Source organism: Ambystoma mexicanum, chromosome 5q (genome assembly GCF_040938575.1).
Source record: "Ambystoma mexicanum isolate Mex_15411 chromosome 5q, UKY_AmexF1_1, whole genome shotgun sequence".
NCBI classification, from domain to species: Eukaryota; Metazoa; Chordata; class Amphibia; order Caudata; family Ambystomatidae; genus Ambystoma; species Ambystoma mexicanum.
Window position 1 is genome coordinate 529,113,767 of NC_090933.1, and position 22,987 is coordinate 529,136,753.

Here is a 22,987-nt window from a genome sequence, read left to right on the forward strand (position 1 = left end):
TTAGGCCGCTGACACGCCGCCTGCAGCCAAAGGACCAGCGCTGGAGTGCCCTTTGTCATTTTTACCAGCTGGCCATATTTTACAATCGAGCGTCAGAATACCAAACAGGTAAGAGTTAGGTCTGGGAATTGAGTCCACTTTCCATCGTGTGTCCCATAAAGCGGAAGTGTCCAGCCGAGTGCAAGCAGGTGCCTTTTGCCCGCGTGTGCTGGGACACTGCAGCTTTGGACGTGAGCCAACTTGCCCTTTTCAGTGGGCCAGTACCCGTGACTCCAGTGAGAGAAGAGGAAAAGAAAGAACTTTCCCCTTCTCTGTCGAGTGGCCCCAGTGGCCTAATGGATAAGGCACTGGCCTCCTAAGCCAGGGATTGTGGGTTCGAGTCCCATCTGGGGTGGTTCGTGGCATTTTGTTCACACTTCTGCCAAAGCATGCAAAAGGTTTTTGCGGTAGTAGGGGGTGGGCGCAGGCTAGTACTTTGCTGGGCGCTGTGAAGTCCAGAACGTGCTCTGCTGGTAGCAGACTTTAAATGCCGGGAGACTGCAGAGTGTAGCAACGCCTCATGTCAGCGAAGAGACACAGATGAGTGGTAAGAAAGACAGGGAAAATATGCTTTCTGGAATCAGAGCTCCTGCAGACAGGGCTCACTCTTCTGCCAGCTCCGACCTGCTCCGATGAAAACGAAATAAAAGAGCAAAGGCTGCGCACTTTGAACCAATTATTCGAAGCATCGTATTGAAATGAAATAAAAGGTTAACAGCCCTGGGTGGCATCAAAGTGGAATTTCCTGAATATGTCACCAATGCCATGCAATGCGCCTGTTGCACAGTATCACGCCTGTTGCCGGCCCTCGCGCGGATGACTCTTTGGGATAGCAGAAAGTGGACGGAAGACTTTTAGGATGATAGTAAAAAAAACAGAAGCGAGCACATGACTTTATTTGCGACGATTGGCGAGTTTTGAATAAAATAGTGAAAATGAAGTAAAAGCGTCTTGCTGGAGAATGCGGGCATCGATCCCGCTACCTCTCGCATGCTAAGCGAGCGCTCTACCATCTGAGCTAATTCCCCTCCTCCTCGAAGGCTCTCGATACACTGCTTCAGAGCTGAAGCACAGTCTCCGGCTCACACTTGCTTGGCTGTCCAGGGACCTGTAGTGCATAAAGCCCTTTCTCTTCATCTGCCGCAGAGGAAATCACAATCTCACCCCTTTGCCCAAAACAAAATACCTTCAGTGGAGCTACAAGTAAAGCTGCAGATGGCCATCCATTGCAACGAGGATTGGCCAACCAGGTATTAATAGCAGAGTGACTCCACTGCCACGCCCTTTCACGCTGGACCTGCGCTTGTGATCAAGAGGCTGCACGCCAGTCCCATAGACCCGAGAGCCCTATTGAAAAGGTGCTTGCTTCTCACTTTATTTCTCTCGCTATTTCTTGCTGTTTTAGGCCGCTGACACGCCGCCTGCAGCCAAAGGACCAGCGCTGGAGTGCCCTTTGTCATTTTTACCAGCTGGCCATATTTTACAATCGAGCGTCAGAATACCAAACAGGTAAGAGTTAGGTCTGGGAATTGAGTCCACTTTCCATCGTGTGTCCCATAAAGCGGAAGTGTCCAGCCGAGTGCAAGCAGGTGCCTTTTGCCCGCGTGTGCTGGGACACTGCAGCTTTGGACGTGAGCCAACTTGCCCTTTTCAGTGGGCCAGTACCCGTGACTCCAGTGAGAGAAGAGGAAAAGAAAGAACTTTCCCCTTCTCTGTCGAGTGGCCCCAGTGGCCTAATGGATAAGGCACTGGCCTCCTAAGCCAGGGATTGTGGGTTCGAGTCCCATCTGGGGTGGTTCGTGGCATTTTGTTCACACTTCTGCCAAAGCATGCAAAAGGTTTTTGCGGTAGTAGGGGGTGGGCGCAGGCTAGTACTTTGCTGGGCGCTGTGAAGTCCAGAACGTGCTCTGCTGGTAGCAGACTTTAAATGCCGGGAGACTGCAGAGTGTAGCAACCCCTCATGTCAGCGAAGAGACACAGATGAGTGGTAAGAAAGACAGGGAAAATATGCTTTCTGGAATCAGAGCTCCTGCAGACAGGGCTCACTCTTCTGCCAGCTCCGACCTGCTCCGATGAAAACGAAATAAAAGAGCAAAGGCTGCGCACTTTGAACCAATTATTCGAAGCATCGTATTGAAATGAAATAAAAGGTTAACAGCCCTGGGTGGCATCAAAGTGGAATTTCCTGAATATGTCACCAATGCCATGCAATGCGCCTGTTGCACAGTATCACGCCTGTTGCCGGCCCTCGCGCGGATGACTCTTTGGGATAGCAGAAAGTGGACGGAAGACTTTTAGGATGATAGTAAAAAAAACAGAAGCGAGCACATGACTTTATTTGCGACGATTGGCGAGTTTTGAATAAAATAGTGAAAATGAAGAAAAAGCGTCTTGCTGGAGAATGCGGGCATCGATCCCGCTACCTCTCGCATGCTAAGCGAGCGCTCTACCATCTGAGCTAATTCCCCTCCTCCTCGAAGGCTCTCGATACACTGCTTCAGAGCTGAAGCACAGTCTCCGGCTCACACTTGCTTGGCTGTCCAGGGACCTGTAGTGCATAAAGCCCTTTCTCTTCATCTGCCGCAGAGGAATTCACAATCTCACCCCTTTGCCCAAAACAAAATACCTTCAGTGGAGCTACAAGTAAAGCTGCAGATGGCCATCCATTGCAACGAGGATTGGCCAACCAGGTATTAATAGCAGAGTGACTCCACTGCCACGCCCTTTCACGCTGGACCTGCGCTTGTGATCAAGAGGCTGCACGCCAGTCCCATAGACCCGAGAGCCCAATTGAAAAGGTGCTTGCTTCTCACTTTATTTCTCTCGCTATTTCTTGCTGTTTTAGGCCGCTGACACGCCGCCTGCAGCCAAAGGACCAGCGCTGGAGTGCCCTTTGTCATTTTTACCAGCTGGCCATATTTTACAATCGAGCGTCAGAATACCAAACAGGTAAGAGTTAGGTCTGGGAATTGAGTCCACTTTCCATCGTGTGTCCCATAAAGCGGAAGTGTCCAGCCGAGTGCAAGCAGGTGCCTTTTGCCCGCGTGTGCTGGGACACTGCAGCTTTGGACGTGAGCCAACTTGCCCTTTTCAGTGGGCCAGTACCCGTGACTCCAGTGAGAGAAGAGGAAAAGAAAGAACTTTCCCCTTCTCTGTCGAATGGCCCCAGTGGCCTAATGGATAAGGCACTGGCCTCCTAAGCCAGGGATTGTGGGTTCGAGTCCCATCTGGGGTGGTTTGTGGCATTTTGTTCACACTTCTGCCAAAGCATGCAAAAGGTTTTTGCGGTAGTAGGGGGTGGGCGCAGGCTAGTACTTTGCTGGGCGCTGTGAAGTCCAGAACGTGCTCTGCTGGTAGCAGACTTTAAATGCCGGGAGACTGCAGAGTGTAGCAACGCCTCATGTCAGCGAAGAGACACAGATGAGTGGTAAGAAAGACAGGGAAAATATGCTTTCTGGAATCAGAGCTCCTGCAGACAGGGCTCACTCTTCTGCCAGCTCCGACCTGCTCCGATGAAAACGAAATAAAAGAGCAAAGGCTGCGCACTTTGAACCAATTATTCGAAGCATCGTATTGAAATGAAATAAAAGGTTAACAGCCCTGGGTGGCATCAAAGTGGAATTTCCTGAATATGTCACCAATGCCATGCAATGCGCCTGTTGCACAGTATCACGCCTGTTGCCGGCCCTCGCGCGGATGACTCTTTGGGATAGCAGAAAGTGGACGGAAGACTTTTAGGATGATAGTAAAAAAAACAGGATAAGGCACTGGCCTCCTAAGCCAGGGATTGTGGGTTCGAGTCCCATCTGGGGTGGTTCGTGGCATTTTGTTCACACTTCTGCCAAAGCATGCAAAAGGTTTTTGCGGTAGTAGGGGGTGGGCGCATGCTAGTACTTTGCTGGGCGCTGTGAAGTCCAGAACGTGCTCTGCTGGTAGCAGACTTTAAATGCCGGGAGACTGCAGAGTGTAGCAACGCCTCATGTCAGCGAAGAGACACAGATGAGTGGTAAGAAAGACAGGGAAAATATGCTTTCTGGAATCAGAGCTCCTGCAGACAGGGCTCACTCTTCTGCCAGCTCCGACCTGCTCCGATGAAAACGAAATAAAAGAGCAAAGGCTGCGCACTTTGAACCAATTATTCGAAGCATCGTATTGAAATGAAATAAAAGGTTAACAGCCCTGGGTGGCATCAAAGTGGAATTTCCTGAATATGTCACCAATGCCATGCAATGCGCCTGTTGCACAGTATCACGCCTGTTGCCGGCCCTCGCGCGGATGACTCTTTGGGATAGCAGAAAGTGGACGGAAGACTTTTAGGATGATAGTAAAAAAAACAGAAGCGAGCACATGACTTTATTTGCGACGATTGGCGAGTTTTGAATAAAATAGTGAAAATGAAGAAAAAGCGTCTTGCTGGAGAATGCGGGCATCGATCCCGCTACCTCTCGCATGCTAAGCGAGCGCTCTACCATCTGAGCTAATTCCCCTCCTCCTCGAAGGCTCTCGATACACTGCTTCAGAGCTGAAGCACAGTCTCCGGCTCACACTTGCTTGGCTGTCCAGGGACCTGTAGTGCATAAAGCCCTTTCTCTTCATCTGCCGCAGAGGAAATCACAATCTCACCCCTTTGCCCAAAACAAAATACCTTCAGTGGAGCTACAAGTAAAGCTGCAGATGGCCATCCATTGCAACGAGGATTGGCCAACCAGGTATTAATAGCAGAGTGACTCCACTGCCACGCCCTTTCACGCTGGACCTGCGCTTGTGATCAAGAGGCTGCACGCCAGTCCCATAGACCCGAGAGCCCAATTGAAAAGGTGCTTGCTTCTCACTTTATTTCTCTCGCTATTTCTTGCTGTTTTAGGCCGCTGACACGCCGCCTGCAGCCAAAGGACCAGCGCTGGAGTGCCCTTTGTCATTTTTACCAGCTGGCCATATTTTACAATCGAGCGTCAGAATACCAAACAGGTAAGAGTTAGGTCTGGGAATTGAGTCCACTTTCCATCGTGTGTCCCATAAAGCGGAAGTGTCCAGCCGAGTGCAAGCAGGTGCCTTTTGCCCGCGTGTGCTGGGACACTGCAGCTTTGGACGTGAGCCAACTTGCCCTTTTCAGTGGGCCAGTACCCGTGACTCCAGTGAGAGAAGAGGAAAAGAAAGAACTTTCCCCTTCTCTGTCGAGTGGCCCCAGTGGCCTAATGGATAAGGCACTGGCCTCCTAAGCCAGGGATTGTGGGTTCGAGTCCCATCTGGGGTGGTTCGTGGCATTTTGTTCACACTTCTGCCAAAGCATGCAAAAGGTTTTTGCGGTAGTAGGGGGTGGGCGCAGGCTAGTACTTTGCTGGGCGCTGTGAAGTCCAGAACGTGCTCTGCTGGTAGCAGACTTTAAATGCCGGGAGACTGCAGAGTGTAGCAACGCCTCATGTCAGCGAAGAGACACAGATGAGTGGTAAGAAAGACAGGGAAAATATGCTTTCTGGAATCAGAGCTCCTGCAGACAGGGCTCACTCTTCTGCCAGCTCCGACCTGCTCCGATGAAAACGAAATAAAAGAGCAAAGGCTGCGCACTTTGAACCAATTATTCGAAGCATCGTATTGAAATGAAATAAAAGGTTAACAGCCCTGGGTGGCATCAAAGTGGAATTTCCTGAATATGTCACCAATGCCATGCAATGCGCCTGTTGCACAGTATCACGCCTGTTGCCGGCCCTCGCGCGGATGACTCTTTGGGATAGCAGAAAGTGGACGGAAGACTTTTAGGATGATAGTAAAAAAAACAGAAGCGAGCACATGACTTTATTTGCGACGATTGGCGAGTTTTGAATAAAATAGTGAAAATGAAGTAAAAGCGTCTTGCTGGAGAATGCGGGCATCGATCCCGCTACCTCTCGCATGCTAAGCGAGCGCTCTACCATCTGAGCTAATTCCCCTCCTCCTCGAAGGCTCTCGATACACTGCTTCAGAGCTGAAGCACAGTCTCCGGCTCACACTTGCTTGGCTGTCCAGGGACCTGTAGTGCATAAAGCCCTTTCTCTTCATCTGCCGCAGAGGAAATCACAATCTCACCCCTTTGCCCAAAACAAAATACCTTCAGTGGAGCTACAAGTAAAGCTGCAGATGGCCATCCATTGCAACGAGGATTGGCCAACCAGGTATTAATAGCAGAGTGACTCCACTGCCACGCCCTTTCACGCTGGACCTGCGCTTGTGATCAAGAGGCTGCACGCCAGTCCCATAGACCCGAGAGCCCTATTGAAAAGGTGCTTGCTTCTCACTTTATTTCTCTCGCTATTTCTTGCTGTTTTAGGCCGCTGACACGCCGCCTGCAGCCAAAGGACCAGCGCTGGAGTGCCCTTTGTCATTTTTACCAGCTGGCCATATTTTACAATCGAGCGTCAGAATACCAAACAGGTAAGAGTTAGGTCTGGGAATTGAGTCCACTTTCCATCGTGTGTCCCATAAAGCGGAAGTGTCCAGCCGAGTGCAAGCAGGTGCCTTTTGCCCGCGTGTGCTGGGACACTGCAGCTTTGGACGTGAGCCAACTTGCCCTTTTCAGTGGGCCAGTACCCGTGACTCCAGTGAGAGAAGAGGAAAAGAAAGAACTTTCCCCTTCTCTGTCGAGTGGCCCCAGTGGCCTAATGGATAAGGCACTGGCCTCCTAAGCCAGGGATTGTGGGTTCGAGTCCCATCTGGGGTGGTTCGTGGCATTTTGTTCACACTTCTGCCAAAGCATGCAAAAGGTTTTTGCGGTAGTAGGGGGTGGGCGCAGGCTAGTACTTTGCTGGGCGCTGTGAAGTCCAGAACGTGCTCTGCTGGTAGCAGACTTTAAATGCCGGGAGACTGCAGAGTGTAGCAACCCCTCATGTCAGCGAAGAGACACAGATGAGTGGTAAGAAAGACAGGGAAAATATGCTTTCTGGAATCAGAGCTCCTGCAGACAGGGCTCACTCTTCTGCCAGCTCCGACCTGCTCCGATGAAAACGAAATAAAAGAGCAAAGGCTGCGCACTTTGAACCAATTATTCGAAGCATCGTATTGAAATGAAATAAAAGGTTAACAGCCCTGGGTGGCATCAAAGTGGAATTTCCTGAATATGTCACCAATGCCATGCAATGCGCCTGTTGCACAGTATCACGCCTGTTGCCGGCCCTCGCGCGGATGACTCTTTGGGATAGCAGAAAGTGGACGGAAGACTTTTAGGATGATAGTAAAAAAAACAGAAGCGAGCACATGACTTTATTTGCGACGATTGGCGAGTTTTGAATAAAATAGTGAAAATGAAGAAAAAGCGTCTTGCTGGAGAATGCGGGCATCGATCCCGCTACCTCTCGCATGCTAAGCGAGCGCTCTACCATCTGAGCTAATTCCCCTCCTCCTCGAAGGCTCTCGATACACTGCTTCAGAGCTGAAGCACAGTCTCCGGCTCACACTTGCTTGGCTGTCCAGGGACCTGTAGTGCATAAAGCCCTTTCTCTTCATCTGCCGCAGAGGAATTCACAATCTCACCCCTTTGCCCAAAACAAAATACCTTCAGTGGAGCTACAAGTAAAGCTGCAGATGGCCATCCATTGCAACGAGGATTGGCCAACCAGGTATTAATAGCAGAGTGACTCCACTGCCACGCCCTTTCACGCTGGACCTGCGCTTGTGATCAAGAGGCTGCACGCCAGTCCCATAGACCCGAGAGCCCAATTGAAAAGGTGCTTGCTTCTCACTTTATTTCTCTCGCTATTTCTTGCTGTTTTAGGCCGCTGACACGCCGCCTGCAGCCAAAGGACCAGCGCTGGAGTGCCCTTTGTCATTTTTACCAGCTGGCCATATTTTACAATCGAGCGTCAGAATACCAAACAGGTAAGAGTTAGGTCTGGGAATTGAGTCCACTTTCCATCGTGTGTCCCATAAAGCGGAAGTGTCCAGCCGAGTGCAAGCAGGTGCCTTTTGCCCGCGTGTGCTGGGACACTGCAGCTTTGGACGTGAGCCAACTTGCCCTTTTCAGTGGGCCAGTACCCGTGACTCCAGTGAGAGAAGAGGAAAAGAAAGAACTTTCCCCTTCTCTGTCGAATGGCCCCAGTGGCCTAATGGATAAGGCACTGGCCTCCTAAGCCAGGGATTGTGGGTTCGAGTCCCATCTGGGGTGGTTCGTGGCATTTTGTTCACACTTCTGCCAAAGCATGCAAAAGGTTTTTGCGGTAGTAGGGGGTGGGCGCAGGCTAGTACTTTGCTGGGCGCTGTGAAGTCCAGAACGTGCTCTGCTGGTAGCAGACTTTAAATGCCGGGAGACTGCAGAGTGTAGCAACGCCTCATGTCAGCGAAGAGACACAGATGAGTGGTAAGAAAGACAGGGAAAATATGCTTTCTGGAATCAGAGCTCCTGCAGACAGGGCTCACTCTTCTGCCAGCTCCGACCTGCTCCGATGAAAACGAAATAAAAGAGCAAAGGCTGCGCACTTTGAACCAATTATTCGAAGCATCGTATTGAAATGAAATAAAAGGTTAACAGCCCTGGGTGGCATCAAAGTGGAATTTCCTGAATATGTCACCAATGCCATGCAATGCGCCTGTTGCACAGTATCACGCCTGTTGCCGGCCCTCGCGCGGATGACTCTTTGGGATAGCAGAAAGTGGACGGAAGACTTTTAGGATGATAGTAAAAAAAACAGAAGCGAGCACATGACTTTATTTGCGACGATTGGCGAGTTTTGAATAAAATAGTGAAAATGAAGAAAAAGCGTCTTGCTGGAGAATGCGGGCATCGATCCCGCTACCTCTCGCATGCTAAGCGAGCGCTCTACCATCTGAGCTAACTCCCCTCCTCCTCGAAGGCTCTCGATACACTGCTTCAGAGCTGAAGCACAGTCTCCGGCTCACACTTGCTTGGCTGTCCAGGGACCTGTAGTGCATAAAGCCCTTTCTCTTCATCTGCCGCAGAGGAAATCACAATCTCACCCCTTTGCCCAAAACAAAATACCTTCAGTGGAGCTACAAGTAAAGCTGCAGATGGCCGTCCATTGCAACGAGGATTGGCCAACCAGGTATTAATAGCAGAGTGACTCCACTGCCACGCCCTTTCACGCTGGACCTGCGCTTGTGATCAAGAGGCTGCACGCCAGTCCCATAGACCCGAGAGCCCAATTGAAAAGGTGCTTATTTCTCTCTTTATTTCTCTCGCTATTTCTTGCTGTTTTAGGCCGCTGACACGCCGCCTGCAGCCAAAGGACCAGCGCTGGAGTGCCCTTTGTCATTTTTACCAGCTGGCCATATTTTACAATCGAGCGTCAGAATACCAAACAGGTAAGAGTTAGGTCTGGGAATTGAGTCCACTTTCCATCGTGTGTCCCATAAAGCGGAAGTGTCCAGCCGAGTGCAAGCAGGTGCCTTTTGCCCGCGTGTGCTGGGACACTGCAGCTTTGGACGTGAGCCAACTTGCCCTTTTCAGTGGGCCAGTACCCGTGACTCCAGTGAGAGAAGAGGAAAAGAAAGAACTTTCCCCTTCTCTGTCGAGTGGCCCCAGTGGCCTAATGGATAAGGCACTGGCCTCCTAAGCCAGGGATTGTGGGTTCGAGTCCCATCTGGGGTGGTTCGTGGCATTTTGTTCACACTTCTGCCAAAGCATGCAAAAGGTTTTTGCGGTAGTAGGGGGTGGGCGCAGGCTAGTACTTTGCTGGGCGCTGTGAAGTCCAGAACGTGCTCTGCTGGTAGCAGACTTTAAATGCCGGGAGACTGCAGAGTGTAGCAACGCCTCATGTCAGCGAAGAGACACAGATGAGTGGTAAGAAAGACAGGGAAAATATGCTTTCTGGAATCAGAGCTCCTGCAGACAGGGCTCACTCTTCTGCCAGCTCCGACCTGCTCCGATGAAAACGAAATAAAAGAGCAAAGGCTGCGCACTTTGAACCAATTATTCGAAGCATCGTATTGAAATGAAATAAAAGGTTAACAGCCCTGGGTGGCATCAAAGTGGAATTTCCTGAATATGTCACCAATGCCATGCAATGCGCCTGTTGCACAGTATCACGCCTGTTGCCGGCCCTCGCGCGGATGACTCTTTGGGATAGCAGAAAGTGGACGGAAGACTTTTAGGATGATAGTAAAAAAAACAGGATAAGGCACTGGCCTCCTAAGCCAGGGATTGTGGGTTCGAGTCCCATCTGGGGTGGTTCGTGGCATTTTGTTCACACTTCTGCCAAAGCATGCAAAAGGTTTTTGCGGTAGTAGGGGGTGGGCGCAGGCTAGTACTTTGCTGGGCGCTGTGAAGTCCAGAACGTGCTCTGCTGGTAGCAGACTTTAAATGCCGGGAGACTGCAGAGTGTAGCAACGCCTCATGTCAGCGAAGAGACACAGATGAGTGGTAAGAAAGACAGGGAAAATATGCTTTCTGGAATCAGAGCTCCTGCAGACAGGGCTCACTCTTCTGCCAGCTCCGACCTGCTCCGATGAAAACGAAATAAAAGAGCAAAGGCTGCGCACTTTGAACCAATTATTCGAAGCATCGTATTGAAATGAAATAAAAGGTTAACAGCCCTGGGTGGCATCAAAGTGGAATTTCCTGAATATGTCACCAATGCCATGCAATGCGCCTGTTGCACAGTATCACGCCTGTTGCCGGCCCTCGCGCGGATGACTCTTTGGGATAGCAGAAAGTGGACGGAAGACTTTTAGGATGATAGTAAAAAAAACAGAAGCGAGCACATGACTTTATTTGCGACGATTGGCGAGTTTTGAATAAAATAGTGAAAATGAAGAAAAAGCGTCTTGCTGGAGAATGCGGGCATCGATCCCGCTACCTCTCGCATGCTAAGCGAGCGCTCTACCATCTGAGCTAATTCCCCTCCTCCTCGAAGGCTCTCGATACACTGCTTCAGAGCTGAAGCACAGTCTCCGGCTCACACTTGCTTGGCTGTCCAGGGACCTGTAGTGCATAAAGCCCTTTCTCTTCATCTGCCGCAGAGGAAATCACAATCTCACCCCTTTGCCCAAAACAAAATACCTTCAGTGGAGCTACAAGTAAAGCTGCAGATGGCCATCCATTGCAACGAGGATTGGCCAACCAGGTATTAATAGCAGAGTGACTCCACTGCCACGCCCTTTCACGCTGGACCTGCGCTTGTGATCAAGAGGCTGCACGCCAGTCCCATAGACCCGAGAGCCCAATTGAAAAGGTGCTTGCTTCTCACTTTATTTCTCTCGCTATTTCTTGCTGTTTTAGGCCGCTGACACGCCGCCTGCAGCCAAAGGACCAGCGCTGGAGTGCCCTTTGTCATTTTTACCAGCTGGCCATATTTTACAATCGAGCGTCAGAATACCAAACAGGTAAGAGTTAGGTCTGGGAATTGAGTCCACTTTCCATCGTGTGTCCCATAAAGCGGAAGTGTCCAGCCGAGTGCAAGCAGGTGCCTTTTGCCCGCGTGTGCTGGGACACTGCAGCTTTGGACGTGAGCCAACTTGCCCTTTTCAGTGGGCCAGTACCCGTGACTCCAGTGAGAGAAGAGGAAAAGAAAGAACTTTCCCCTTCTCTGTCGAGTGGCCCCAGTGGCCTAATGGATAAGGCACTGGCCTCCTAAGCCAGGGATTGTGGGTTCGAGTCCCATCTGGGGTGGTTCGTGGCATTTTGTTCACACTTCTGCCAAAGCATGCAAAAGGTTTTTGCGGTAGTAGGGGGTGGGCGCAGGCTAGTACTTTGCTGGGCGCTGTGAAGTCCAGAACGTGCTCTGCTGGTAGCAGACTTTAAATGCCGGGAGACTGCAGAGTGTAGCAACGCCTCATGTCAGCGAAGAGACACAGATGAGTGGTAAGAAAGACAGGGAAAATATGCTTTCTGGAATCAGAGCTCCTGCAGACAGGGCTCACTCTTCTGCCAGCTCCGACCTGCTCCGATGAAAACGAAATAAAAGAGCAAAGGCTGCGCACTTTGAACCAATTATTCGAAGCATCGTATTGAAATGAAATAAAAGGTTAACAGCCCTGGGTGGCATCAAAGTGGAATTTCCTGAATATGTCACCAATGCCATGCAATGCGCCTGTTGCACAGTATCACGCCTGTTGCCGGCCCTCGCGCGGATGACTCTTTGGGATAGCAGAAAGTGGACGGAAGACTTTTAGGATGATAGTAAAAAAAACAGAAGCGAGCACATGACTTTATTTGCGACGATTGGCGAGTTTTGAATAAAATAGTGAAAATGAAGTAAAAGCGTCTTGCTGGAGAATGCGGGCATCGATCCCGCTACCTCTCGCATGCTAAGCGAGCGCTCTACCATCTGAGCTAATTCCCCTCCTCCTCGAAGGCTCTCGATACACTGCTTCAGAGCTGAAGCACAGTCTCCGGCTCACACTTGCTTGGCTGTCCAGGGACCTGTAGTGCATAAAGCCCTTTCTCTTCATCTGCCGCAGAGGAAATCACAATCTCACCCCTTTGCCCAAAACAAAATACCTTCAGTGGAGCTACAAGTAAAGCTGCAGATGGCCATCCATTGCAACGAGGATTGGCCAACCAGGTATTAATAGCAGAGTGACTCCACTGCCACGCCCTTTCACGCTGGACCTGCGCTTGTGATCAAGAGGCTGCACGCCAGTCCCATAGACCCGAGAGCCCTATTGAAAAGGTGCTTGCTTCTCACTTTATTTCTCTCGCTATTTCTTGCTGTTTTAGGCCGCTGACACGCCGCCTGCAGCCAAAGGACCAGCGCTGGAGTGCCCTTTGTCATTTTTACCAGCTGGCCATATTTTACAATCGAGCGTCAGAATACCAAACAGGTAAGAGTTAGGTCTGGGAATTGAGTCCACTTTCCATCGTGTGTCCCATAAAGCGGAAGTGTCCAGCCGAGTGCAAGCAGGTGCCTTTTGCCCGCGTGTGCTGGGACACTGCAGCTTTGGACGTGAGCCAACTTGCCCTTTTCAGTGGGCCAGTACCCGTGACTCCAGTGAGAGAAGAGGAAAAGAAAGAACTTTCCCCTTCTCTGTCGAGTGGCCCCAGTGGCCTAATGGATAAGGCACTGGCCTCCTAAGCCAGGGATTGTGGGTTCGAGTCCCATCTGGGGTGGTTCGTGGCATTTTGTTCACACTTCTGCCAAAGCATGCAAAAGGTTTTTGCGGTAGTAGGGGGTGGGCGCAGGCTAGTACTTTGCTGGGCGCTGTGAAGTCCAGAACGTGCTCTGCTGGTAGCAGACTTTAAATGCCGGGAGACTGCAGAGTGTAGCAACCCCTCATGTCAGCGAAGAGACACAGATGAGTGGTAAGAAAGACAGGGAAAATATGCTTTCTGGAATCAGAGCTCCTGCAGACAGGGCTCACTCTTCTGCCAGCTCCGACCTGCTCCGATGAAAACGAAATAAAAGAGCAAAGGCTGCGCACTTTGAACCAATTATTCGAAGCATCGTATTGAAATGAAATAAAAGGTTAACAGCCCTGGGTGGCATCAAAGTGGAATTTCCTGAATATGTCACCAATGCCATGCAATGCGCCTGTTGCACAGTATCACGCCTGTTGCCGGCCCTCGCGCGGATGACTCTTTGGGATAGCAGAAAGTGGACGGAAGACTTTTAGGATGATAGTAAAAAAAACAGAAGCGAGCACATGACTTTATTTGCGACGATTGGCGAGTTTTGAATAAAATAGTGAAAATGAAGAAAAAGCGTCTTGCTGGAGAATGCGGGCATCGATCCCGCTACCTCTCGCATGCTAAGCGAGCGCTCTACCATCTGAGCTAATTCCCCTCCTCCTCGAAGGCTCTCGATACACTGCTTCAGAGCTGAAGCACAGTCTCCGGCTCACACTTGCTTGGCTGTCCAGGGACCTGTAGTGCATAAAGCCCTTTCTCTTCATCTGCCGCAGAGGAATTCACAATCTCACCCCTTTGCCCAAAACAAAATACCTTCAGTGGAGCTACAAGTAAAGCTGCAGATGGCCATCCATTGCAACGAGGATTGGCCAACCAGGTATTAATAGCAGAGTGACTCCACTGCCACGCCCTTTCACGCTGGACCTGCGCTTGTGATCAAGAGGCTGCACGCCAGTCCCATAGACCCGAGAGCCCAATTGAAAAGGTGCTTGCTTCTCACTTTATTTCTCTCGCTATTTCTTGCTGTTTTAGGCCGCTGACACGCCGCCTGCAGCCAAAGGACCAGCGCTGGAGTGCCCTTTGTCATTTTTACCAGCTGGCCATATTTTACAATCGAGCGTCAGAATACCAAACAGGTAAGAGTTAGGTCTGGGAATTGAGTCCACTTTCCATCGTGTGTCCCATAAAGCGGAAGTGTCCAGCCGAGTGCAAGCAGGTGCCTTTTGCCCGCGTGTGCTGGGACACTGCAGCTTTGGACGTGAGCCAACTTGCCCTTTTCAGTGGGCCAGTACCCGTGACTCCAGTGAGAGAAGAGGAAAAGAAAGAACTTTCCCCTTCTCTGTCGAATGGCCCCAGTGGCCTAATGGATAAGGCACTGGCCTCCTAAGCCAGGGATTGTGGGTTCGAGTCCCATCTGGGGTGGTTTGTGGCATTTTGTTCACACTTCTGCCAAAGCATGCAAAAGGTTTTTGCGGTAGTAGGGGGTGGGCGCAGGCTAGTACTTTGCTGGGCGCTGTGAAGTCCAGAACGTGCTCTGCTGGTAGCAGACTTTAAATGCCGGGAGACTGCAGAGTGTAGCAACGCCTCATGTCAGCGAAGAGACACAGATGAGTGGTAAGAAAGACAGGGAAAATATGCTTTCTGGAATCAGAGCTCCTGCAGACAGGGCTCACTCTTCTGCCAGCTCCGACCTGCTCCGATGAAAACGAAATAAAAGAGCAAAGGCTGCGCACTTTGAACCAATTATTCGAAGCATCGTATTGAAATGAAATAAAAGGTTAACAGCCCTGGGTGGCATCAAAGTGGAATTTCCTGAATATGTCACCAATGCCATGCAATGCGCCTGTTGCACAGTATCACGCCTGTTGCCGGCCCTCGCGCGGATGACTCTTTGGGATAGCAGAAAGTGGACGGAAGACTTTTAGGATGATAGTAAAAAAAACAGGATAAGGCACTGGCCTCCTAAGCCAGGGATTGTGGGTTCGAGTCCCATCTGGGGTGGTTCGTGGCATTTTGTTCACACTTCTGCCAAAGCATGCAAAAGGTTTTTGCGGTAGTAGGGGGTGGGCGCAGGCTAGTACTTTGCTGGGCGCTGTGAAGTCCAGAACGTGCTCTGCTGGTAGCAGACTTTAAATGCCGGGAGACTGCAGAGTGTAGCAACGCCTCATGTCAGCGAAGAGACACAGATGAGTGGTAAGAAAGACAGGGAAAATATGCTTTCTGGAATCAGAGCTCCTGCAGACAGGGCTCACTCTTCTGCCAGCTCCGACCTGCTCCGATGAAAACGAAATAAAAGAGCAAAGGCTGCGCACTTTGAACCAATTATTCGAAGCATCGTATTGAAATGAAATAAAAGGTTAACAGCCCTGGGTGGCATCAAAGTGGAATTTCCTGAATATGTCACCAATGCCATGCAATGCGCCTGTTGCACAGTATCACGCCTGTTGCCGGCCCTCGCGCGGATGACTCTTTGGGATAGCAGAAAGTGGACGGAAGACTTTTAGGATGATAGTAAAAAAAACAGAAGCGAGCACATGACTTTATTTGCGACGATTGGCGAGTTTTGAATAAAATAGTGAAAATGAAGAAAAAGCGTCTTGCTGGAGAATGCGGGCATCGATCCCGCTACCTCTCGCATGCTAAGCGAGCGCTCTACCATCTGAGCTAATTCCCCTCCTCCTCGAAGGCTCTCGATACACTGCTTCAGAGCTGAAGCACAGTCTCCGGCTCACACTTGCTTGGCTGTCCAGGGACCTGTAGTGCATAAAGCCCTTTCTCTTCATCTGCCGCAGAGGAAATCACAATCTCACCCCTTTGCCCAAAACAAAATACCTTCAGTGGAGCTACAAGTAAAGCTGCAGATGGCCATCCATTGCAACGAGGATTGGCCAACCAGGTATTAATAGCAGAGTGACTCCACTGCCACGCCCTTTCACGCTGGACCTGCGCTTGTGATCAAGAGGCTGCACGCCAGTCCCATAGACCCGAGAGCCCAATTGAAAAGGTGCTTGCTTCTCACTTTATTTCTCTCGCTATTTCTTGCTGTTTTAGGCCGCTGACACGCCGCCTGCAGCCAAAGGACCAGCGCTGGAGTGCCCTTTGTCATTTTTACCAGCTGGCCATATTTTACAATCGAGCGTCAGAATACCAAACAGGTAAGAGTTAGGTCTGGGAATTGAGTCCACTTTCCATCGTGTGTCCCATAAAGCGGAAGTGTCCAGCCGAGTGCAAGCAGGTGCCTTTTGCCCGCGTGTGCTGGGACACTGCAGCTTTGGACGTGAGCCAACTTGCCCTTTTCAGTGGGCCAGTACCCGTGACTCCAGTGAGAGAAGAGGAAAAGAAAGAACTTTCCCCTTCTCTGTCGAGTGGCCCCAGTGGCCTAATGGATAAGGCACTGGCCTCCTAAGCCAGGGATTGTGGGTTCGAGTCCCATCTGGGGTGGTTGGTGGCATTTTGTTCACACTTCTGCCAAAGCATGCAAAAGTTTTTTGCGGTAGTAGGGGGTGGGCGCAGGCTAGTACTTTGCTGGGCGCTGTGAAGTCCAGAACGTGCTCTGCTGGTAGCAGACTTTAAATGCCGGGAGACTGCAGAGTGTAGCAACCCCTCATGTCAGCGAAGAGACACAGATGAGTGGTAAGAAAGACAGGGAAAATATGCTTTCTGGAATCAGAGCTCCTGCAGACAGGGCTCACTCTTCTGCCAGCTCCGACCTGCTCCGATGAAAACGAAATAAAAGAGCAAAGGCTGCGCACTTTGAACCAATTATTCGAAGCATCGTATTGAAATGAAATAAAAGGTTAACAGCCCTGGGTGGCATCAAAGTGGAATTTCCTGAATATGTCACCAATGCCATGCAATGCGCCTGTTGCACAGTATCACGCCTGTTGCCGGCCCTCGCGCGGATGACTCTTTGGGATAGCAGAAAGTGGACGGAAGACTTTTAGGATGATAGTAAAAAAAACAGAAGCGAGCACATGACTTTATTTGCGACGATTGGCGAGTTTTGAATAAAATAGTGAAAATGAAGAAAAAGCGTCTTGCTGGAGAATGCGGGCATCGATCCCGCTACCTCTCGCATGCTAAGCGAGCGCTCTACCATCTGAGCTAATTCCCCTCCTCCTCGAAGGCTCTCGATACACTGCTTCAGAGCTGAAGCACAGTCTCCGGCTCACACTTGCTTGGCTGTCCAGGGACCTGTAGTGCATAAAGCCCTTTCTCTTCATCTGCCGCAGAGGAATTCACAATCTCACCCCTTTGCCCAAAACAAAATACCTTCAGTGGAGCTACAAGTAAAGCTGCAGATGGCCATCCATTGCAACGAGGATTGGCCAACCAGGTATTAATAGCAGAGTGACTCCACTGCCACGCCCTTTCACGCTGGACCTGCGCTTGTGATCAAGAGGCTGCACGCCAGTCCCATAGACCCGAGAGCCCAATTGAAAAGGTGCTTGCTTCTCACTTTATTTCTCTCGCTATTTCTTGCTGTTTTAGGCCGCTGACACGCCGCCTGCAGCCAAAGGACCAGCGCTGGAGTGCCCTTTGTCATTTTTACCAGCTGGCCATATTTTACAATCGAGCGTCAGAATACCAAACAGGTAAGAGTTAGGTCTGGGAATTGAGTCCACTTTCCATCGTGTGTCCCATAAAGCGGAAGTGTCCAGCCGAGTGCAAGCAGGTGCCTTTTGCCCGCGTGTGCTGGGACACTGCAGCTTTGGACGTGAGCCAACTTGCCCTTTTCAGTGGGCCAGTACCCGTGACTCCAGTGAGAGAAGAGGAAAAGAAAGAACTTTCCCCTTCTCTGTCGAATGGCCCCAGTGGCCTAATGGATAAGGCACTGGCCTCCTAAGCCAGGGATTGTGGGTTCGAGTCCCATCTGGGGTGGTTCGTGGCATTTTGTTCACACTTCTGCCAAAGCATGCAAAAGGTTTTTGCGGTAGTAGGGGGTGGGCGCAGGCTAGTACTTTGCTGGGCGCTGTGAAGTCCAGAACGTGCTCTGCTGGTAGCAGACTTTAAATGCCGGGAGACTGCAGAGTGTAGCAACGCCTCATGTCAGCGAAGAGACACAGATGAGTGGTAAGAAAGACAGGGAAAATATGCTTTCTGGAATCAGAGCTCCTGCAGACAGGGCTCACTCTTCTGCCAGCTCCGACCTGCTCCGATGAAAACGAAATAAAAGAGCAAAGGCTGCGCACTTTGAACCAATTATTCGAAGCATCGTATTGAAATGAAATAAAAGGTTAACAGCCCTGGGTGGCATCAAAGTGGAATTTCCTGAATATGTCACCAATGCCATGCAATGCGCCTGTTGCACAGTATCACGCCTGTTGCCGGCCCTCGCGCGGATGACTCTTTGGGATAGCAGAAAGTGGACGGAAGACTTTTAGGATGATAGTAAAAAAAACAGAAGCGAGCACATGACTTTATTTGCGACGATTGGCGAGTTTTGAATAAAATAGTGAAAATGAAGAAAAAGCGTCTTGCTGGAGAATGCGGGCATCGATCCCGCTACCTCTCGCATGCTAAGCGAGCGCTCTACCATCTGAGCTAACTCCCCTCCTCCTCGAAGGCTCTCGATACACTGCTTCAGAGCTGAAGCACAGTCTCCGGCTCACACTTGCTTGGCTGTCCAGGGACCTGTAGTGCATAAAGCCCTTTCTCTTCATCTGCCGCAGAGGAAATCACAATCTCACCCCTTTGCCCAAAACAAAATACCTTCAGTGGAGCTACAAGTAAAGCTGCAGATGGCCATCCATTGCAACGAGGATTGGCCAACCAGGTATTAATAGCAGAGTGACTCCACTGCCACGCCCTTTCACGCTGGACCTGCGCTTGTGATCAAGAGGCTGCACGCCAGTCCCATAGACCCGAGAGCCCAATTGAAAAGGTGCTTATTTCTCTCTTTATTTCTCTCGCTATTTCTTGCTGTTTTAGGCCGCTGACACGCCGCCTGCAGCCAAAGGACCAGCGCTGGAGTGCCCTTTGTCATTTTTACCAGCTGGCCATATTTTACAATCGAGCGTCAGAATACCAAACAGGTAAGAGTTAGGTCTGGGAATTGAGTCCACTTTCCATCGTGTGTCCCATAAAGCGGAAGTGTCCAGCCGAGTGCAAGCAGGTGCCTTTTGCCCGCGTGTGCTGGGACACTGCAGCTTTGGACGTGAGCCAACTTGCCCTTTTCAGTGGGCCAGTACCCGTGACTCCAGTGAGAGAAGAGGAAAAGAAAGAACTTTCCCCTTCTCTGTCGAGTGGCCCCAGTGGCCTAATGGATAAGGCACTGGCCTCCTAAGCCAGGGATTGTGGGTTCGAGTCCCATCTGGGGTGGTTCGTGGCATTTTGTTCACACTTCTGCCAAAGCATGCAAAAGGTTTTTGCGGTAGTAGGGGGTGGGCGCAGGCTAGTACTTTGCTGGGCGCTGTGAAGTCCAGAACGTGCTCTGCTGGTAGCAGACTTTAAATGCCGGGAGACTGCAGAGTGTAGCAACGCCTCATGTCAGCGAAGAGACACAGATGAGTGGTAAGAAAGACAGGGAAAATATGCTTTCTGGAATCAGAGCTCCTGCAGACAGGGCTCACTCTTCTGCCAGCTCCGACCTGCTCCGATGAAAACGAAATAAAAGAGCAAAGGCTGCGCACTTTGAACCAATTATTCGAAGCATCGTATTGAAATGAAATAAAAGGTTAACAGCCCTGGGTGGCATCAAAGTGGAATTTCCTGAATATGTCACCAATGCCATGCAATGCGCCTGTTGCACAGTATCACGCCTGTTGCCGGCCCTCGCGCGGATGACTCTTTGGGATAGCAGAAAGTGGACGGAAGACTTTTAGGATGATAGTAAAAAAAACAGAAGCGAGCACATGACTTTATTTGCGACGATTGGCGAGTTTTGAATAAAATAGTGAAAATGAAGTAAAAGCATCTTGCTGGAGAATGCGGGCATCGATCCCGCTACCTCTCGCATGCTAAGCGAGCGCTCTACCATCTGAGCTAATTCCCCTCCTCCTCGAAGGCTCTCGATACACTGCTTCAGAGCTGAAGCACAGTCTCCGGCTCACACTTGCTTGGCTGTCCAGGGACCTGTAGTGCATAAAGCCCTTTCTCTTCATCTGCCGCAGAGGAAATCACAATCTCACCCCTTTGCCCAAAACAAAATACCTTCAGTGGAGCTACAAGTAAAGCTGCAGATGGCCATCCATTGCAACGAGGATTGGCCAACCAGGTATTAATAGCAGAGTGACTCCACTGCCACGCCCTTTCACGCTGGACCTGCGCTTGTGATCAAGAGGCTGCACGCCAGTCCCATAGACCCGAGAGCCCTATTGAAAAGGTGCTTGCTTCTCACTTTATTTCTCTCGCTATTTCTTGCTGTTTTAGGCCGCTGACACGCCGCCTGCAGCCAAAGGACCAGCGCTGGAGTGCCCTTTGTCATTTTTACCAGCTGGCCATATTTTACAATCGAGCGTCAGAATACCAAACAGGTAAGAGTTAGGTCTGGGAATTGAGTCCACTTTCCATCGTGTGTCCCATAAAGCGGAAGTGTCCAGCCGAGTGCAAGCAGGTGCCTTTTGCCCGCGTGTGCTGGGACACTGCAGCTTTGGACGTGAGCCAACTTGCCCTTTTCAGTGGGCCAGTACCCGTGACTCCAGTGAGAGAAGAGGAAAAGAAAGAACTTTCCCCTTCTCTGTCGAGTGGCCCCAGTGGCCTAATGGATAAGGCACTGGCCTCCTAAGCCAGGGATTGTGGGTTCGAGTCCCATCTGGGGTGGTTCGTGGCATTTTGTTCACACTTCTGCCAAAGCATGCAAAAGGTTTTTGCGGTAGTAGGGGGTGGGCGCAGGCTAGTACTTTGCTGGGCGCTGTGAAGTCCAGAACGTGCTCTGCTGGTAGCAGACTTTAAATGCCGGGAGACTGCAGAGTGTAGCAACCCCTCATGTCAGCGAAGAGACACAGATGAGTGGTAAGAAAGACAGGGAAAATATGCTTTCTGGAATCAGAGCTCCTGCAGACAGGGCTCACTCTTCTGCCAGCTCCGACCTGCTCCGATGAAAACGAAATAAAAGAGCAAAGGCTGCGCACTTTGAACCAATTATTCGAAGCATCGTATTGAAATGAAATAAAAGGTTAACAGCCCTGGGTGGCATCAAAGTGGAATTTCCTGAATATGTCACCAATGCCATGCAATGCGCCTGTTGCACAGTATCACGCCTGTTGCCGGCCCTCGCGCGGATGACTCTTTGGGATAGCAGAAAGTGGACGGAAGACTTTTAGGATGATAGTAAAAAAAACAGAAGCGAGCACATGACTTTATTTGCGACGATTGGCGAGTTTTGAATAAAATAGTGAAAATGAAGAAAAAGCGTCTTGCTGGAGAATGCGGGCATCGATCCCGCTACCTCTCGCATGCTAAGCGAGCGCTCTACCATCTGAGCTAATTCCCCTCCTCCTCGAAGGCTCTCGATACACTGCTTCAGAGCTGAAGCACAGTCTCCGGCTCACACTTGCTTGGCTGTCCAGGGACCTGTAGTGCATAAAGCCCTTTCTCTTCATCTGCCGCAGAGGAATTCACAATCTCACCCCTTTGCCCAAAACAAAATACCTTCAGTGGAGCTACAAGTAAAGCTGCAGATGGCCATCCATTGCAACGAGGATTGGCCAACCAGGTATTAATAGCAGAGTGACTCCACTGCCACGCCCTTTCACGCTGGACCTGCGCTTGTGATCAAGAGGCTGCACGCCAGTCCCATAGACCCGAGAGCCCAATTGAAAAGGTGCTTGCTTCTCACTTTATTTCTCTCGCTATTTCTTGCTGTTTTAGGCCGCTGACACGCCGCCTGCAGCCAAAGGACCAGCGCTGGAGTGCCCTTTGTCATTTTTACCAGCTGGCCATATTTTACAATCGAGCGTCAGAATACCAAACAGGTAAGAGTTAGGTCTGGGAATTGAGTCCACTTTCCATCGTGTGTCCCATAAAGCGGAAGTGTCCAGCCGAGTGCAAGCAGGTGCCTTTTGCCCGCGTGTGCTGGGACACTGCAGCTTTGGACGTGAGCCAACTTGCCCTTTTCAGTGGGCCAGTACCCGTGACTCCAGTGAGAGAAGAGGAAAAGAAAGAACTTTCCCCTTCTCTGTCGAATGGCCCCAGTGGCCTAATGGATAAGGCACTGGCCTCCTAAGCCAGGGATTGTGGGTTCGAGTCCCATCTGGGGTGGTTCGTGGCATTTTGTTCACACTTCTGCCAAAGCATGCAAAAGGTTTTTGCGGTAGTAGGGGGTGGGCGCAGGCTAGTACTTTGCTGGGCGCTGTGAAGTCCAGAACGTGCTCTGCTGGTAGCAGACTTTAAATGCCGGGAGACTGCAGAGTGTAGCAACGCCTCATGTCAGCGAAGAGACACAGATGAGTGGTAAGAAAGACAGGGAAAATATGCTTTCTGGAATCAGAGCTCCTGCAGACAGGGCTCACTCTTCTGCCAGCTCCGACCTGCTCCGATGAAAACGAAATAAAAGAGCAAAGGCTGCGCACTTTGAACCAATTATTCGAAGCATCGTATTGAAATGAAATAAAAGGTTAACAGCCCTGGGTGGCATCAAAGTGGAATTTCCTGAATATGTCACCAATGCCATGCAATGCGCCTGTTGCACAGTATCACGCCTGTTGCCGGCCCTCGCGCGGATGACTCTTTGGGATAGCAGAAAGTGGACGGAAGACTTTTAGGATGATAGTAAAAAAAACAGAAGCGAGCACATGACTTTATTTGCGACGATTGGCGAGTTTTGAATAAAATAGTGAAAATGAAGAAAAAGCGTCTTGCTGGAGAATGCGGGCATCGATCCCGCTACCTCTCGCATGCTAAGCGAGCGCTCTACCATCTGAGCTAACTCCCCTCCTCCTCGAAGGCTCTCGATAC

General features: G+C 50.6%; 30 non-coding genes across 30 annotated transcripts; 15 read left to right on the forward strand and 15 right to left on the reverse strand.

Annotated features, from left to right (window-relative positions):
- Positions 1–321: 321 nt before the first annotated feature.
- TRNAR-CCU (transfer RNA arginine (anticodon CCU)) lies at positions 322–394 on the forward strand. Its single transcript has one exon. It is a non-coding gene; the product is annotated as a tRNA-Arg (tRNA).
- A 600-nt stretch (positions 395–994) lies between these two features.
- Positions 995–1,067, reverse strand: TRNAA-AGC (transfer RNA alanine (anticodon AGC)). Its single transcript has one exon. It is a non-coding gene; the product is annotated as a tRNA-Ala (tRNA).
- A 694-nt stretch (positions 1,068–1,761) lies between these two features.
- On the forward strand, positions 1,762–1,834 carry TRNAR-CCU (transfer RNA arginine (anticodon CCU)). The gene has a single exon. It is a non-coding gene; the product is annotated as a tRNA-Arg (tRNA).
- A 600-nt stretch (positions 1,835–2,434) lies between these two features.
- On the reverse strand, positions 2,435–2,507 carry TRNAA-AGC (transfer RNA alanine (anticodon AGC)). The gene has a single exon. It is a non-coding gene; the product is annotated as a tRNA-Ala (tRNA).
- A 694-nt stretch (positions 2,508–3,201) lies between these two features.
- TRNAR-CCU (transfer RNA arginine (anticodon CCU)) lies at positions 3,202–3,274 on the forward strand. Its single transcript has one exon. It is a non-coding gene; the product is annotated as a tRNA-Arg (tRNA).
- A 1,179-nt stretch (positions 3,275–4,453) lies between these two features.
- On the reverse strand, positions 4,454–4,526 carry TRNAA-AGC (transfer RNA alanine (anticodon AGC)). The gene has a single exon. It is a non-coding gene; the product is annotated as a tRNA-Ala (tRNA).
- Positions 4,527–5,220: 694 nt separating this feature from the next.
- On the forward strand, positions 5,221–5,293 carry TRNAR-CCU (transfer RNA arginine (anticodon CCU)). Its single transcript has one exon. It is a non-coding gene; the product is annotated as a tRNA-Arg (tRNA).
- Positions 5,294–5,893: 600 nt separating this feature from the next.
- TRNAA-AGC (transfer RNA alanine (anticodon AGC)) lies at positions 5,894–5,966 on the reverse strand. Its single transcript has one exon. It is a non-coding gene; the product is annotated as a tRNA-Ala (tRNA).
- Positions 5,967–6,660: 694 nt separating this feature from the next.
- TRNAR-CCU (transfer RNA arginine (anticodon CCU)) lies at positions 6,661–6,733 on the forward strand. The gene has a single exon. It is a non-coding gene; the product is annotated as a tRNA-Arg (tRNA).
- A 600-nt stretch (positions 6,734–7,333) lies between these two features.
- TRNAA-AGC (transfer RNA alanine (anticodon AGC)) lies at positions 7,334–7,406 on the reverse strand. Its single transcript has one exon. It is a non-coding gene; the product is annotated as a tRNA-Ala (tRNA).
- Positions 7,407–8,100: 694 nt separating this feature from the next.
- TRNAR-CCU (transfer RNA arginine (anticodon CCU)) lies at positions 8,101–8,173 on the forward strand. Its single transcript has one exon. It is a non-coding gene; the product is annotated as a tRNA-Arg (tRNA).
- A 600-nt stretch (positions 8,174–8,773) lies between these two features.
- Positions 8,774–8,846, reverse strand: TRNAA-AGC (transfer RNA alanine (anticodon AGC)). Its single transcript has one exon. It is a non-coding gene; the product is annotated as a tRNA-Ala (tRNA).
- A 694-nt stretch (positions 8,847–9,540) lies between these two features.
- On the forward strand, positions 9,541–9,613 carry TRNAR-CCU (transfer RNA arginine (anticodon CCU)). Its single transcript has one exon. It is a non-coding gene; the product is annotated as a tRNA-Arg (tRNA).
- Positions 9,614–10,792: 1,179 nt separating this feature from the next.
- TRNAA-AGC (transfer RNA alanine (anticodon AGC)) lies at positions 10,793–10,865 on the reverse strand. The gene has a single exon. It is a non-coding gene; the product is annotated as a tRNA-Ala (tRNA).
- Positions 10,866–11,559: 694 nt separating this feature from the next.
- On the forward strand, positions 11,560–11,632 carry TRNAR-CCU (transfer RNA arginine (anticodon CCU)). The gene has a single exon. It is a non-coding gene; the product is annotated as a tRNA-Arg (tRNA).
- Positions 11,633–12,232: 600 nt separating this feature from the next.
- TRNAA-AGC (transfer RNA alanine (anticodon AGC)) lies at positions 12,233–12,305 on the reverse strand. Its single transcript has one exon. It is a non-coding gene; the product is annotated as a tRNA-Ala (tRNA).
- A 694-nt stretch (positions 12,306–12,999) lies between these two features.
- On the forward strand, positions 13,000–13,072 carry TRNAR-CCU (transfer RNA arginine (anticodon CCU)). The gene has a single exon. It is a non-coding gene; the product is annotated as a tRNA-Arg (tRNA).
- Positions 13,073–13,672: 600 nt separating this feature from the next.
- Positions 13,673–13,745, reverse strand: TRNAA-AGC (transfer RNA alanine (anticodon AGC)). Its single transcript has one exon. It is a non-coding gene; the product is annotated as a tRNA-Ala (tRNA).
- A 694-nt stretch (positions 13,746–14,439) lies between these two features.
- TRNAR-CCU (transfer RNA arginine (anticodon CCU)) lies at positions 14,440–14,512 on the forward strand. The gene has a single exon. It is a non-coding gene; the product is annotated as a tRNA-Arg (tRNA).
- Positions 14,513–15,691: 1,179 nt separating this feature from the next.
- TRNAA-AGC (transfer RNA alanine (anticodon AGC)) lies at positions 15,692–15,764 on the reverse strand. Its single transcript has one exon. It is a non-coding gene; the product is annotated as a tRNA-Ala (tRNA).
- Positions 15,765–16,458: 694 nt separating this feature from the next.
- Positions 16,459–16,531, forward strand: TRNAR-CCU (transfer RNA arginine (anticodon CCU)). Its single transcript has one exon. It is a non-coding gene; the product is annotated as a tRNA-Arg (tRNA).
- Positions 16,532–17,131: 600 nt separating this feature from the next.
- TRNAA-AGC (transfer RNA alanine (anticodon AGC)) lies at positions 17,132–17,204 on the reverse strand. The gene has a single exon. It is a non-coding gene; the product is annotated as a tRNA-Ala (tRNA).
- A 694-nt stretch (positions 17,205–17,898) lies between these two features.
- Positions 17,899–17,971, forward strand: TRNAR-CCU (transfer RNA arginine (anticodon CCU)). The gene has a single exon. It is a non-coding gene; the product is annotated as a tRNA-Arg (tRNA).
- Positions 17,972–18,571: 600 nt separating this feature from the next.
- TRNAA-AGC (transfer RNA alanine (anticodon AGC)) lies at positions 18,572–18,644 on the reverse strand. The gene has a single exon. It is a non-coding gene; the product is annotated as a tRNA-Ala (tRNA).
- A 694-nt stretch (positions 18,645–19,338) lies between these two features.
- On the forward strand, positions 19,339–19,411 carry TRNAR-CCU (transfer RNA arginine (anticodon CCU)). Its single transcript has one exon. It is a non-coding gene; the product is annotated as a tRNA-Arg (tRNA).
- Positions 19,412–20,011: 600 nt separating this feature from the next.
- TRNAA-AGC (transfer RNA alanine (anticodon AGC)) lies at positions 20,012–20,084 on the reverse strand. The gene has a single exon. It is a non-coding gene; the product is annotated as a tRNA-Ala (tRNA).
- A 694-nt stretch (positions 20,085–20,778) lies between these two features.
- Positions 20,779–20,851, forward strand: TRNAR-CCU (transfer RNA arginine (anticodon CCU)). The gene has a single exon. It is a non-coding gene; the product is annotated as a tRNA-Arg (tRNA).
- A 600-nt stretch (positions 20,852–21,451) lies between these two features.
- Positions 21,452–21,524, reverse strand: TRNAA-AGC (transfer RNA alanine (anticodon AGC)). The gene has a single exon. It is a non-coding gene; the product is annotated as a tRNA-Ala (tRNA).
- Positions 21,525–22,218: 694 nt separating this feature from the next.
- Positions 22,219–22,291, forward strand: TRNAR-CCU (transfer RNA arginine (anticodon CCU)). Its single transcript has one exon. It is a non-coding gene; the product is annotated as a tRNA-Arg (tRNA).
- Positions 22,292–22,891: 600 nt separating this feature from the next.
- TRNAA-AGC (transfer RNA alanine (anticodon AGC)) lies at positions 22,892–22,964 on the reverse strand. Its single transcript has one exon. It is a non-coding gene; the product is annotated as a tRNA-Ala (tRNA).
- Between the last annotated feature and the right edge of the window lie 23 nt (positions 22,965–22,987).